The following is a 12,698-nucleotide window of genomic DNA, read 5'->3' on the forward strand; positions in this document are numbered from 1 at the left end:
TACACCATTAGGAATATAAGAAAGTCTACCAATAGAATAACCTTTTTTCTACAAAAAAAAAAATGAATCCAATAAGTAAATAATTGCATGTTTGTACAAAACTTATTTTCTTTTAGTTGCAGGATCAATGTATTGCTATTACTACAGACCCGAGTGAAGCCAAATTACTAAAGGTCTCCCTAGAAACAGAGGATGTTAGCATGTACTTGTTAAAAATATTGAAAATAGGTTGTACTTGGAACTTTTTGTTTTGCAAATTAGTGTCATAATACCTGTATTAGGACTGTGCATTGTTATTAATTGTACAAAATTTCATACAGCCAATTAGTTAGTATTTTTTCACTATGCATGTAGATATTATCATGTATATGGTTGTGTACACCAATAGTTTTGTCTTTGAATAAAAAATATGTATTACTGCCAACATTTTGTCATTAGATTCTCATAGAGAAAAGTACAAAATTCTACTGCTAAAAACATACTAAAAGGATTTTTACTAAAATTTTCCTTGCTTTGTTATTTCCTTTTGATGGTGTTTTTAATGACTCCGACTTAAGGATACAGATTGCCAATCATGGCCATATCGATTCTCGCCATAACTATTAGTGATGTGTAGTTCCTTCATTTTCTTTTGACCAACAAATGCAACATTTTTTTTATGAAGTTCTACAAAAAAAAGAATCCAATAAGCATATAATTGCATGTCTGTCCAACACATATTTTCTTTTTGGTTGCAGAATCAACCTATTATGATTACTACAGACCTCAGTGAAGCCAACTGGCGAAAGGTCTCCCTAGAAATAGAAGATGTTTGCAAGTTATTGTTCAAAATATTGAATATGGGTTGTCCTTGCAACTTTCAGTTATGCAAATTAGTGGCATAATACTTGTATTAGGACATGTACAGTATTATAAATTGTACAGAATTTCATACTGCCAATCATTTAGTATTTTTTCAATATGTATGTAGGTATTATCATGTATATGGTTGTGTATATAAATACGTCTTTGAATAAAAAATATGTATTACTGCCAACTATCATACCCTAATTTCATCCGGGGACCATTGTTTGTCGGCATGCAACCTTTGTTTGACCACTTCAAAATGTTTAATACCCATTGCCATGGAATCCGTAAAGTTCTGGGACGTTTCGAAAAGAAAACAGCCAAAAACACAAAAGTGAAGGGTGAACTTATCAAACATGGGGGTGCACTTAGGAAACTTCATCCAGAACACTCTAGAAGTGGGGGTGAACTTATCAATTACAGGGTGCATTCAGGAATCTTCCTCAAAAAGCCTCTGAGCGACAACCACCTCTATGTTGTTAAAAAATGGAATCTGGGGCTTTCGTAATACTTCTATTAAATTTCTAAAAACCTTGGGTTAGCATATTTCACTTAATATTGGTGAAAAGGAAGAGAAAAAAAGAGGAAAATCAAGTCTGAAACGCTCTCGTAAGGCTTTCGTAGCTTTTCCATAAAGTACGAAAAAGGGGGTGAACTTAGTAATTAGGGTGCGCTCAGAAATCTTCCTTAAAAAGCCTCTGGGCAGCAAGCACATCCCCATTTATCCTATAAATAGGGGGATGAGGCTGAGTTTCAAGGATTCCTGACCCCTATGCTATGCATTTTAGGTGTTTTTTGGTGAAAAAACATGTTTTCATGAAGAAAATCCAAGTCTAGGTGCTTCCAAGACGTTTCCGTGAGCAAATCCATGAAGATTTTATGTCGTTCTTCACCGTTCTTCGTCCGTTCTTTGGTCTTCATCCGGTAAGTTTGCTTTCATTTCTTGTTTTGTTTGCTTTCATCTTCATCTTGTTCACTTTCGATTGTCTTTTCTTCCGCTTTTAACGAGCTTTTAACTGTTTATTTAAGTCGTTATCTCGCCTAATAATTGATAAAATGAATTTCAACCGATCATTTGTGTTGTAATCTCGTTTAATCACTATTAAAATAAAATCCAACCGATCGTTCACGTTGTAACTTTGGTTAAATAAAAAAAAAGCAAAATAATAATAAAATAATCAAAATATCTTTAAAAAAATAATAATAAAATAACCAAAATATCTAGAAAAAAATAATAAAAAAATAATCAAAAAAATGAATCAGACGTTTTTCTTTGAAAGTTTCCTTGAATGAATTAACTAATAATCAAAGTGAAACTAAGGTTAAAATCAACTTATAAACCAAGTTTTGTCCCCAAAAGTCACTCAAAACCGTTTTAAGGTCCAACGCCTTAAAACGGTTCTCTTTGCTTTTATTGGTTAAAATGGACCATTCAAAGTATAAAATCAACACATAACTTTATCGCTTTTGCAAGAACTACATAGGTTTGAGTTCCTCATCACAAATCGAGGATACATAGGAGCCAAAGCCTCGCTTTTGTCGACCACCCCTTTTCATACAAACCAAGAGATCGTTAATGGTCCAATGCCTTAACGTTTCTCTTCTTTCAAAAATATGAGATCGTTAATGGTCCAACTCCTTAACGTTTCTCTCCTTTCAAAAATCAAAAGATCGTTTAATGGTCCAACGCCTTAAATGACCTTTTGTTCGGTTAAAATATATCTTTTGAAAAAAGATAAAAACAACTTAACCAACATTTAGTTTTAAAAGAACTACGTAGGTTTTATTTCCTCATCGCAATTGAGGAATACGTAGGAGCAAGGGAAACACCCTTGTCGACCACAAAAAAATAAAAAGAGGCCCATAAAAAGCTAAAAAACATAAAAAGGGAAAAATACATAATTTTGAAGTCATATTTGCACACTTGATTGAAGGTTGTCGTCCCTTGTGACGGACACGTGGGATAAAAACAACTTAACCAACATTTAGTTTTAAAAGAACTACGTAGGTTTTATTTCCTCATCGCAATTGAGGAATACGTAGGAGCAAGGGAAACACCCTTGTCGACCACAAAAAAATAAAAAGAGGCCCATAAAAAGCTAAAAAACATAAAAAGGGAAAAATACATAATTTTGAAGTCATATTTGCACACTTGATTGAAGGTTGTCGTCCCTTGTGACGGACACGTGGGATGCTAATACCTTTCCTGTGCGTAAAAACAACTCCCGAACCTTTCACGAATAAACGTTGGTGGCGACTCTACGTCCCTTGTGACCACACATTCCAGTTTTTCCGACGTTTTCCTCGAATAAATGTTGGTGGCGACTCTGCGCGCCTTCTTCCCTTAGAAGATGCACCCGTGAGCCCCGCGTCGCCCTCCCGCCGAAGGGTAGGTTGCAACACCATCATTTTGGCAACATATTTTGATAGAAAAAGGTAGAAAATTTCTACTACTAAGAACATACTAAAAGGATTTTTACTAAAATTTTATTTGCTCTATTATTTCCTTTCCATGGTATTTATAATGATTCCTACTTAAGGACAAAGATTGCTAATCATGTCCAACAACATAAAGGACAAAAATAAAAGGATTGGAAAATATTGTAAGTTTGTTGTAGGTTTGCTGACAAAGCATGGAATATCCCCTTGGCTGGGATTACGTATAATTGCTTACATAAGCTTTTATTTGCTGCATTATATTGGGCATGCTACCCATTTGGGTTCTGCTGCTATCACATTCAATCTTTCATAGAAAATTAACAAAATGCAAATAGTTGAACATTTATAATAATTATCAATATAAAACAATATTTGTTCACAAAAGATACTAATAATAGATAACACAAAAGTTGAGAACTAATTAGAAGTTGTATAAACATCCACATCTAAACCATCAAAATATGACCACAACAAAAACTGTTTTCTATTACAAATAGGGAATAAATATCATTTCCTTGCTTGAATTGAGCATGTCTTCACAATTCCTCCTTCCTTATTGGTACGTTGATAGTCTTTGATAATTAATGTCAACAACTCAGTTTTTTTATTGAATTGCTCATTAACTCTTGCAAGCTTTAGATCTTGTTTGAAGAACCTAGCATGGAATTTATGGTCACCCACATAAGTAAACATTATCTCCCTTTCACTGTAAATTTCATTTAGTCTTCTAAATTTAGGCTAACCTTTGTAGATGAGAATTGAATCTTTATCATATTCAAGCACTTTGACCATTAATACCCTCCCTTGCTTATCAATCAACTCCTAGTCTATAAAAACTTCATTCTTAAATGTTTTCCAAAACTTTGGACAAACAAAGAGAGAGACCTATTTCATTGACATTGGAAAGTATGTTCAAAAATCGATATATCAAAAATGTCATTTACATAGTAATGTATTTTGTATAGGTTTTTGAACAATGTACACAATTTTTGAAAAACAAAAATAACAAGTACAGAAACAACTCAAGAGACTATTCACATTCATGATAAGCATTTGAGTAGCTAAATTATAACCAAACAGTAATGTAGAGTATCTTGTTTCATATGCACCAGAACCAAATATTATACATTTCATTTTTGTAACTTTTATCTTAGTATGTTTAAAGGGTTATGTAGAATGATAATTTAATACTAATGACATCTTGGAAAATGACTTTATTTTTTGCTTAATCTGTATACAGTCAAGACATGCAATATAATGAACTTAATCAAAAGCAATATAATATGTTATATTAGGACAAATACATGAGTAAAAACTACATTGTGCCACTATGCGGATCTTTAGTTATCTCAGCATATTCCAAAATAGAAGAAATTAATTTGTTTCAGTCTTAATCACTATTAGTACTGATCACTCAACTCATCCAACAATCCCAATCAGTTCCATAACTTTAATTAACTGGTTTCCAATTCAAGTTTATACTTTCCTATAAATAAACAAACTTGAATTCTTTTACTTCATTAGTACTCTGTTTTAGGCTTTATTACTATTTAACAAATAATACATTTCAACATAATATACTCCTAATTTCAGACTCTTACACTGTTAGAGTTTAAGGGATGCAATATAATCGACTATACCATTGATTGATTACATTTGAACAATACAAAAATGGTAATGATTATACTCAGTTTATGGTTGGCATAGTATTTTATAGTGAAAAACAACTTATTGAAACCAATTTTGAGACCCTAATTTCTCATTGCAAAATTTCTTACTATATCCCTTAAAAGAAAATTTGTGTATACTTCTGAAATGAAACAATGAAACAATAGTTGGTTCACTTTTATTGTAAAAAAACTACATGAAATGGATTACATTATGAGGAAGAACACATGCCCAAAGGAAGAAATCAAATGTCGTGACTATCATCGCGTCTCTTAGAAAGTCGTCATTTCCTGGAGTATCAGCCATGGTGTTCTTGTTGTTCTTTGTTGGTCTTCTTCCTGTGCGTTGTTTTGGTGTGCTTTTGAGAATATGGTTCATATTCTCACTATGCTACATGTTTTGAGAAGTTTTCAGAAGTTTGAAGTGTTCAGTTGTTCAGTTACATTTTGGGCCAAAATATATTAGTGAGATTATCTGTTTGAGCCATTTTCTAGCTATACCACCAAATTACTTGATACACCTAGCTCTAATACACCAAATATCATAAATGCCCTTTCAGATAGATTGGCAAGCTGTTTTGGCACAAAATTGTGTAGTTATGGACTCTAGTAGCAATTATTTATATTGATTAATAGATTTTCTTCTTGCACCCACCATAGCATTTTATACACCCTGCAGGCAAAGGCAAAAATTGAAAATACACTTACAGATTGCTGATACAAATCATCAATCTGTTTTGACACACCATGGTGTAGTCATGGGCTTTGGTAACAATTATTTATCTTAGATAAGATATTTTCTTCATGCACCCATCATTTGATTTTATACCCCCAACAGTGAAAGTAAAAAATAAAAAATACACTTACAAATTGGCTATATAGATTTGCAGTTTGGTTAAGAGATTTTCTTCCTGCACCCAATCATACGATTTTATACACCCAACAGTGACACAAAAAAAAACAAAAATACTTTTACGTATTGCCTATACACATGTCAATCCGCATGAGGTATACATATTGAAATATCGTTATATGATTTTTAGCCAAATTTTATATATTTTGAAAAAAAATTATTAGATCAATAAAATTTATTATAATGATTTTAAAATTTTGTGTATAGTGTTTGGAAAATTTGTTTATACCAAATATAAGTTGTTTGAAAATATTGATAAATAAAATGAAACTTAAAAAAATCATCTTGAAATAATCTAGATAACAGAAATAAAAATAACCATTAGATTTCATGCATACAATTTATAATATATAATTAAAATATATTATACCAATATAATAAGTGTTTGTTGTCATTGGTTTTAACAAACCATGATATTTACTTCTCCTAATACTACACATTTCAATATGTAACCACACGCTGTCAGAAATATGTACATAAATAAATAAATAAAAACTCTACTAAATGTAGTTAAACTTTTGTTACTGTTGGATCAAGTGGCCTCGGAATAATTAAAAAGGGGGGTTGAATTAATTATTAATGTGCCTTGACTAATTAAAATTTATCCTTCTTAATGTTACTAGATTCAATTAGGCTTTTACTACTAAGTTAAGAAAGTAAAGAACAATAACTTAACCAAAAGTAAAGCGGTAATTAAAAGTACACAGCGGAAATTAAAGAGTGTAGGGAAGAAGAAGACAAACACAAGATTTGTACTAATTCGACCACAATCCGTGCCTACGTCCAGTCCCCAAGCAATCAACCGGTTCTTGAGATTTTTTTCAACCTTGTAAAATCTTTTACAAGCCAAAGATCCACAAGGGATGTACCCTCCCTTGTTCTCTTTGAATAACCAAGTGGATGTACCCTCCACTTGAATTGATTCACAAAAGATGTACCCTCTCTTGTTCTCAGTATAAAAACCCCCAAGTAGATGTACCCTATACTTGTACCACAAAGGATGTATCCTCCAATGTGTTGGGACAAAGAATTCTCAGGCGGTTAGTCCTTTGAATCTTTGTAAGGGGAAACAAAAGATATCTTAGGCGGTTAGTCCTTTGAGATCTTTTGTTTAAGGAGAAGAGAAGAATCAAAAGAATTCTCAGGCGGTTAGTCCTTCTATTCTTTTGGCAAAGAGGGAAGTGAATGAAGAAGAAGAGTAGCACAAGTTTTTGAACAATGAATTTTTCTTGAAAGAAAAAGTATTGAACAAAAACTCTTAGAAAGATGAAGAGAAATGAATCAGAAGGTTTTGATGAAACTTGTTGAAAGATTGTTATGAAATTCATGCCATGGTCACATATTTATAATCTCTTGATGACTCAAGTTAAAGTTTGTGACTCTTGACAATTTCTTTAAAACTAGCCACCTTTTAAAAATTGTGACTCTTTTGAAAACTAGTCACTTAGAAAGTAGTGACTTTTGAAAAAATCTTCAAAAACAAGTCACTTTAAGAATTGTGACTTTCGGAAATTTATTTTTCGAAATCAGTCACTGGTAATTGATTACCATCAAGGTGTAATCGGTTACACATCAACAGATATGACTCTTCATGTTTAAATTTGAAAATCAAAACGTTTAGAAACACTGGTAATCGATTACAAGTATTGTGTAATCGATTACACAAGTTTAAAATGATTTGAAAATGTTTTATCTCTAGTTGTGACTCTTGAAATTTGAAATCTAACATTTTAAAACATTGGTAATCGATTACATACTCATAGTAATCGATTACAACTTTGTAAATCAGTTTTGAAAACAATGCTGGCTACTGGTAATCGATTACTACCTTTTGGTAATTGATTACCAGAGAGTAAAACTCTTTGGTAATGATTTTGTGAAAACTTCTTGTGCTACTCAATGTTTTGATAAACTTTTTTAGTACTTATCTTAATTGAGTCTTCTCTTGATTCTTGAATATTGATCTTAATTATCCTTGAATCTTGATTCTTGAATCTCGAATCTTGATTCTTGAAACTTGATTCTTGAATCTTTGGAATTTTCTTAACTCTTGATTCTTTGGCATCATCAAAATAATCTTGGAAGTCATTGCTTCCACAGTTACATCAACATAATCTTCCTTTTCTTCAATGTCAAAGACAAATGCAAGCTCATCCCTTTCTTTTAACCCTACATTTATGCACCCTTCCATAACCATTCGTCAGGTGTAGTCAATTGATCTTCTTTTGATGAACAAATGTAGCAAATTTCTTATGCAGGTTTTGGAGAATTTGAAAATACGCATCCAAATTGTTGTTGTGAAAGCTAGTACAATATGTAGAAATGCATGATTTGCAGCAACAACAACCACAAAATTAATAACATTACTAAAGTTAAGGATGTGGACTTTTGCTACTGGTTACTGTATCTTTAGTCAAAGTTCCTTTGAATTCTGTCATCTAAGCAACACCAGATTTTTTGAATTAAACTCAAACTCACTAAATTGCTTAATGTGGAACATAAGTAAAATAACTGGAACCACTTCATTATAATAAATAATCTAAATTTACAAAATGGCTTGTGGATCCTATATGCTATAAGGACTTTGCACTTCTTCTTTTAGGTGGAACAAACAAAGCAGGAGTTTTTCCCTTAGAATGATGCCCAGTTTTGGGAACATTAGAACTATTTCCCAAGTTTTTAGGTTTTTTGGGTTCCAATTCTACTTTCTTTGTAACCTCTTCTTCATCTATTTTGTTGAAACTAATGTGAAAATATGAGTCACCTAGATATCTAAAATACACCTCTTTATCCTCCATCACTTCATTGTTGACTTTAACCTGACGCCATCCATTTTCGAGGATCAGGGTCTCTCTCTTAGTCTTTACAACATTTACCTCTTCTACATTCTTATAATTATCAATTAACTTCGAGACATCTGAAAGCTCTTCCTTAAATTTTAACCAGAACATTATTGGAATTTGAACAAAGTCTTGTTTCATTATAATTTATAACCTTTTTAACCAACTATCATCATATACAAAAAGATTAAACAAGAAAAAAGAAACTACTTAATAGTGAATCCAAACAATAAATATCGAAAACTCCTCACTATATTCTCCTATCCTTCTTCAGAGGACTATGATGTCTAGTAAAGAATGGATGCATGTTAAATATTTGGGTATTACAATGACAATGTAACAAAAAATATGTATTAAAATGAAGTTCGAATCAAAAGTTTCAATCGCAGCTTACATGAATGAACCCTAAAATTACTAATCATATAATGATGAAGCAAATATGGGTTCAGGAGAAAAAATACCTCATATGCGAAATCAATGGTTGAAAATGTTTCTTTCGGTGGCCGTTTGAGTAAGTCATCAATGTGGTTCAAAGGATACATGACAAACTTATGGTGTTGTCATGGTCCCTGCTGAATGCTTCGTGGTCCATTGTTGCTCCTTCGTGTTCTCATGCGTGCGTGAGTTTGAGAATATAGGAGAGATTGTACAAAGAGTGATGACCATTCATATTCAGTTTTCCTTTATAAAGGATCAACGCATTTTTTTGCATCTTTTAAATTAATCTAATAAAATTATTTCAGTTACATTTTTGTTGATTATAGATAATAGATAAATTAATCAAAACTTTCATACAATAACTCCAAAATCTAACAACTAAATATTTAAAAGTATTCAAACTATATTTTTTTAAGTCTGATATAATAATAATAATAATAATAAGTCATACTAAAAAATACAATATTAAATTAATACATGTTGATATTGAAGGATAGTGATTGCATTAAAAATATATTAATTTGTCAATCAATCTATATGTAAGGGTTAATAAGTAATTGATTCTTTGGCAATCAAATTCCAAAAGTACATAAGCATAACCATAAAAAAAATCCTTTAGTCCATGCCCTCTCAAAAGTGGACATGTCAATCCTTTGTATGCCTAAAATGAACATGATGTGTTGCTTTTCATGGCACAACTACTACACATATAACAATAATAATCAGACTACACACAATGCATGAAGATACATTCATCTCTACAAAAAAAAATGTATAACCTATTAAATGTAGTGAGTCACGTTAATCAAACTTGAGAGTTTACACAGACTCGTGAGAATTTCATAGACTCCACTCGTGGACTCAATTTGTAAACTCATAAAAGTCCATTCCATATAAAAATAATAACAAAATATCTGTAAATAACATACCAATTAAACATTTCAGCAATATAATAATGCAAAATAGTAAAACATAAATTTCACAATACTTAAATAACCAAGTCTAGTAATGCATAACTATTAGATAATAACTTGAAGATGTTATAGTAATGGTTGAACATTCTCATTGATGGTTTAATGTTATTAGAGAACAAGGGTTTGATGTTGTGACACCCTCTACCCCTCACATATATATTAATAAAGGAATAAAAATTCAAATATTAATTAAAAGTATTTTTCAAACATTTTTAAATACAAGCCTTTCAAATAGGTAAAAGGCTCACATTCACTTTCTTCTACATCATATTCAAACTTGTCCAAATAAATAATAAAGTCATCTCGGCTCAAACAAGGCCATCTAAGTTTCATACAATTAATATAGAACCTATATCCTAATGTCACATCCTATCAGAGCGTGGTGTTCCCGTGTCCTCTAGCATGAGGTTCTTCCTAGTCATCCACCTATTCATCTGCTCCCCCGAACACAAAGTTCAAGATCATCATAGGATCCAAGCACAAACAGCAAATCGGGAGTGAGGTATCACATTTCTAACTACTAGAGATAAACAACACAACATATAGTAGCCAAATACAATTTACTTAGCATATCTCACATTATTTCATCACTTTGTCATTCATCAATCACACTTTTCAATCATCAATCATAATACACAGGAATCACACACTCCGATCAAGACATAATAACACATCAATTTCATAATAAACAATTAGCAAGCGTATGCAACAGTTATGCTAAGACTCAAGCCTATATGCAATGTGGTACCATGTCAGTGAAAAACCTCGTCGAGCGCCTAGGAGTACATGACAAGACAAGCCACACAATAGTAAGTCAAGTCACTCTCACAAGGTAATATCATAGGGAGACCAGTCAGGGTCACAGTGTTTTGCGAGAATGCTCAAACCATATGGGATCAACATAGGCTTAAAGGAGAACTCAAATCGTGTGACCCCCAAGGCCTACACTTCGAAGAGTCCGTCAGGGCCTCTCCCTCCTGATTTAGGTCCAACCCATAAAACATTTTAGCACACAGACTCTATCTATGAACTGTACAAAACACACGACTCCTCAATTGTTCTCAAAATAATTTTAACTCGTCGCCCTTTAAGGGTCTTATCATTAACTCGTCGCCCTTAAAGGGACTTAACATTAACTCGTCACCCAAAAAGGGACTTAGCATCAACTCATCGCCCTAAAAGGAACTTAACATTAACTCGTCGCCCTTAAAGGGACTTATGGTTGTGTGATTGTACAATTCATAGTTCACAACTCAATGTACACAACACCTCAATGCACATATATATCTCAATCATATATATACTCAATTTATCACATACACTTAATCCCAATCACCATGGTATAATCTCAATTTAACATGTTATCACACCTCCTGAATCATATACACTTTACTTATGAACTATGCAATACACACATTTACTCAATTGTTTTCAAAATCATTTTAACTCATCGGGTTCCCACAGTGGATCCCATCACAATACTCGTCGCCCTTACAGGGTCTTACAATTGTGTGATTGCACAGTTCATAGTTCACAATTCAATACATACATCTCATCTCAATGCACATGTATTTCATCATCCATCACATGTTCAATTTATCACATACGCACAGTTTGAATCATCATTTCATAACCTAAACATAACAATTTATACAAAAGATTTTATCACGACATGGGGTGTAAAACCTCTTAAATAGTTTCTCACAATTGTATCAAAATCAATTAATCAAAATCATGGGTTAAACACAAAGACATCAAGAGCACTCAAGTTTATCAATCAATTCTCATCAGGACATCAATTGGTACATAGAACACAATAATATTGTATTTATAATCATAAAGGAAAAATTATAATTCAATAAACATCCCAAAATAAACCTAAATTTAGTTCTCTAAGGGTTCCTACACATGTTCATTCTAACCCCCAATTGCGATAAACTCATCCCTTACCTCTGAGCGGACTCACGTGTCTTCAGCCAGCGATAGTAACATCTCTAGCGGTTCCCTGAGATTCCTTCAGTTATTCCTCCGACTGCTCCGATAGAATTCCCAAACGTCAGAGAGATGGAGAAGAGATTGAAACCTCCACTTGTACTGTCTTCATTCGATTCCTTTTTCTCCCTCCACAAATATTATCTCAAAAATCCCAACGGTGGAAGTGTGCGCAATTGAATTTCGAATACATATCCAAATTTCATGAAAATCCAATGGTTAACGAAATCGGGATCATAGTTTTACTGAGACCATTTTGGGTTTCTGCAGGAAAAGAGAAAGCTACGATGCGAAGGGTATTTCTCTTATCTCTAACATGTTTTTGCAATTCCCAACGATGAGAATGCTTAAAATTGGGTTGCGAACGTGGTACTCAAATTTCACGACGATCCAACAGTGAATGAGTTCGAGATCATCGTTTTTCTGAGACGGGTTTTGTGGGCTGCGGGAAAAAGAAAGGGTTTTGGAGAGGAGAAGGGGAAAAACGAAAATGAGGCCAAAAAGAGGCACCTGACTTAACATAATTATTTATACCTAGGGTACTCAGCCTATTATTTGCTCTATATTTATTTATTTTGTAAAAACAAAC

Source organism: Glycine soja, chromosome 8, assembly GCF_004193775.1.
Source record: "Glycine soja cultivar W05 chromosome 8, ASM419377v2, whole genome shotgun sequence".
NCBI lineage: Eukaryota > Viridiplantae > Streptophyta > Magnoliopsida > Fabales > Fabaceae > Glycine > Glycine soja.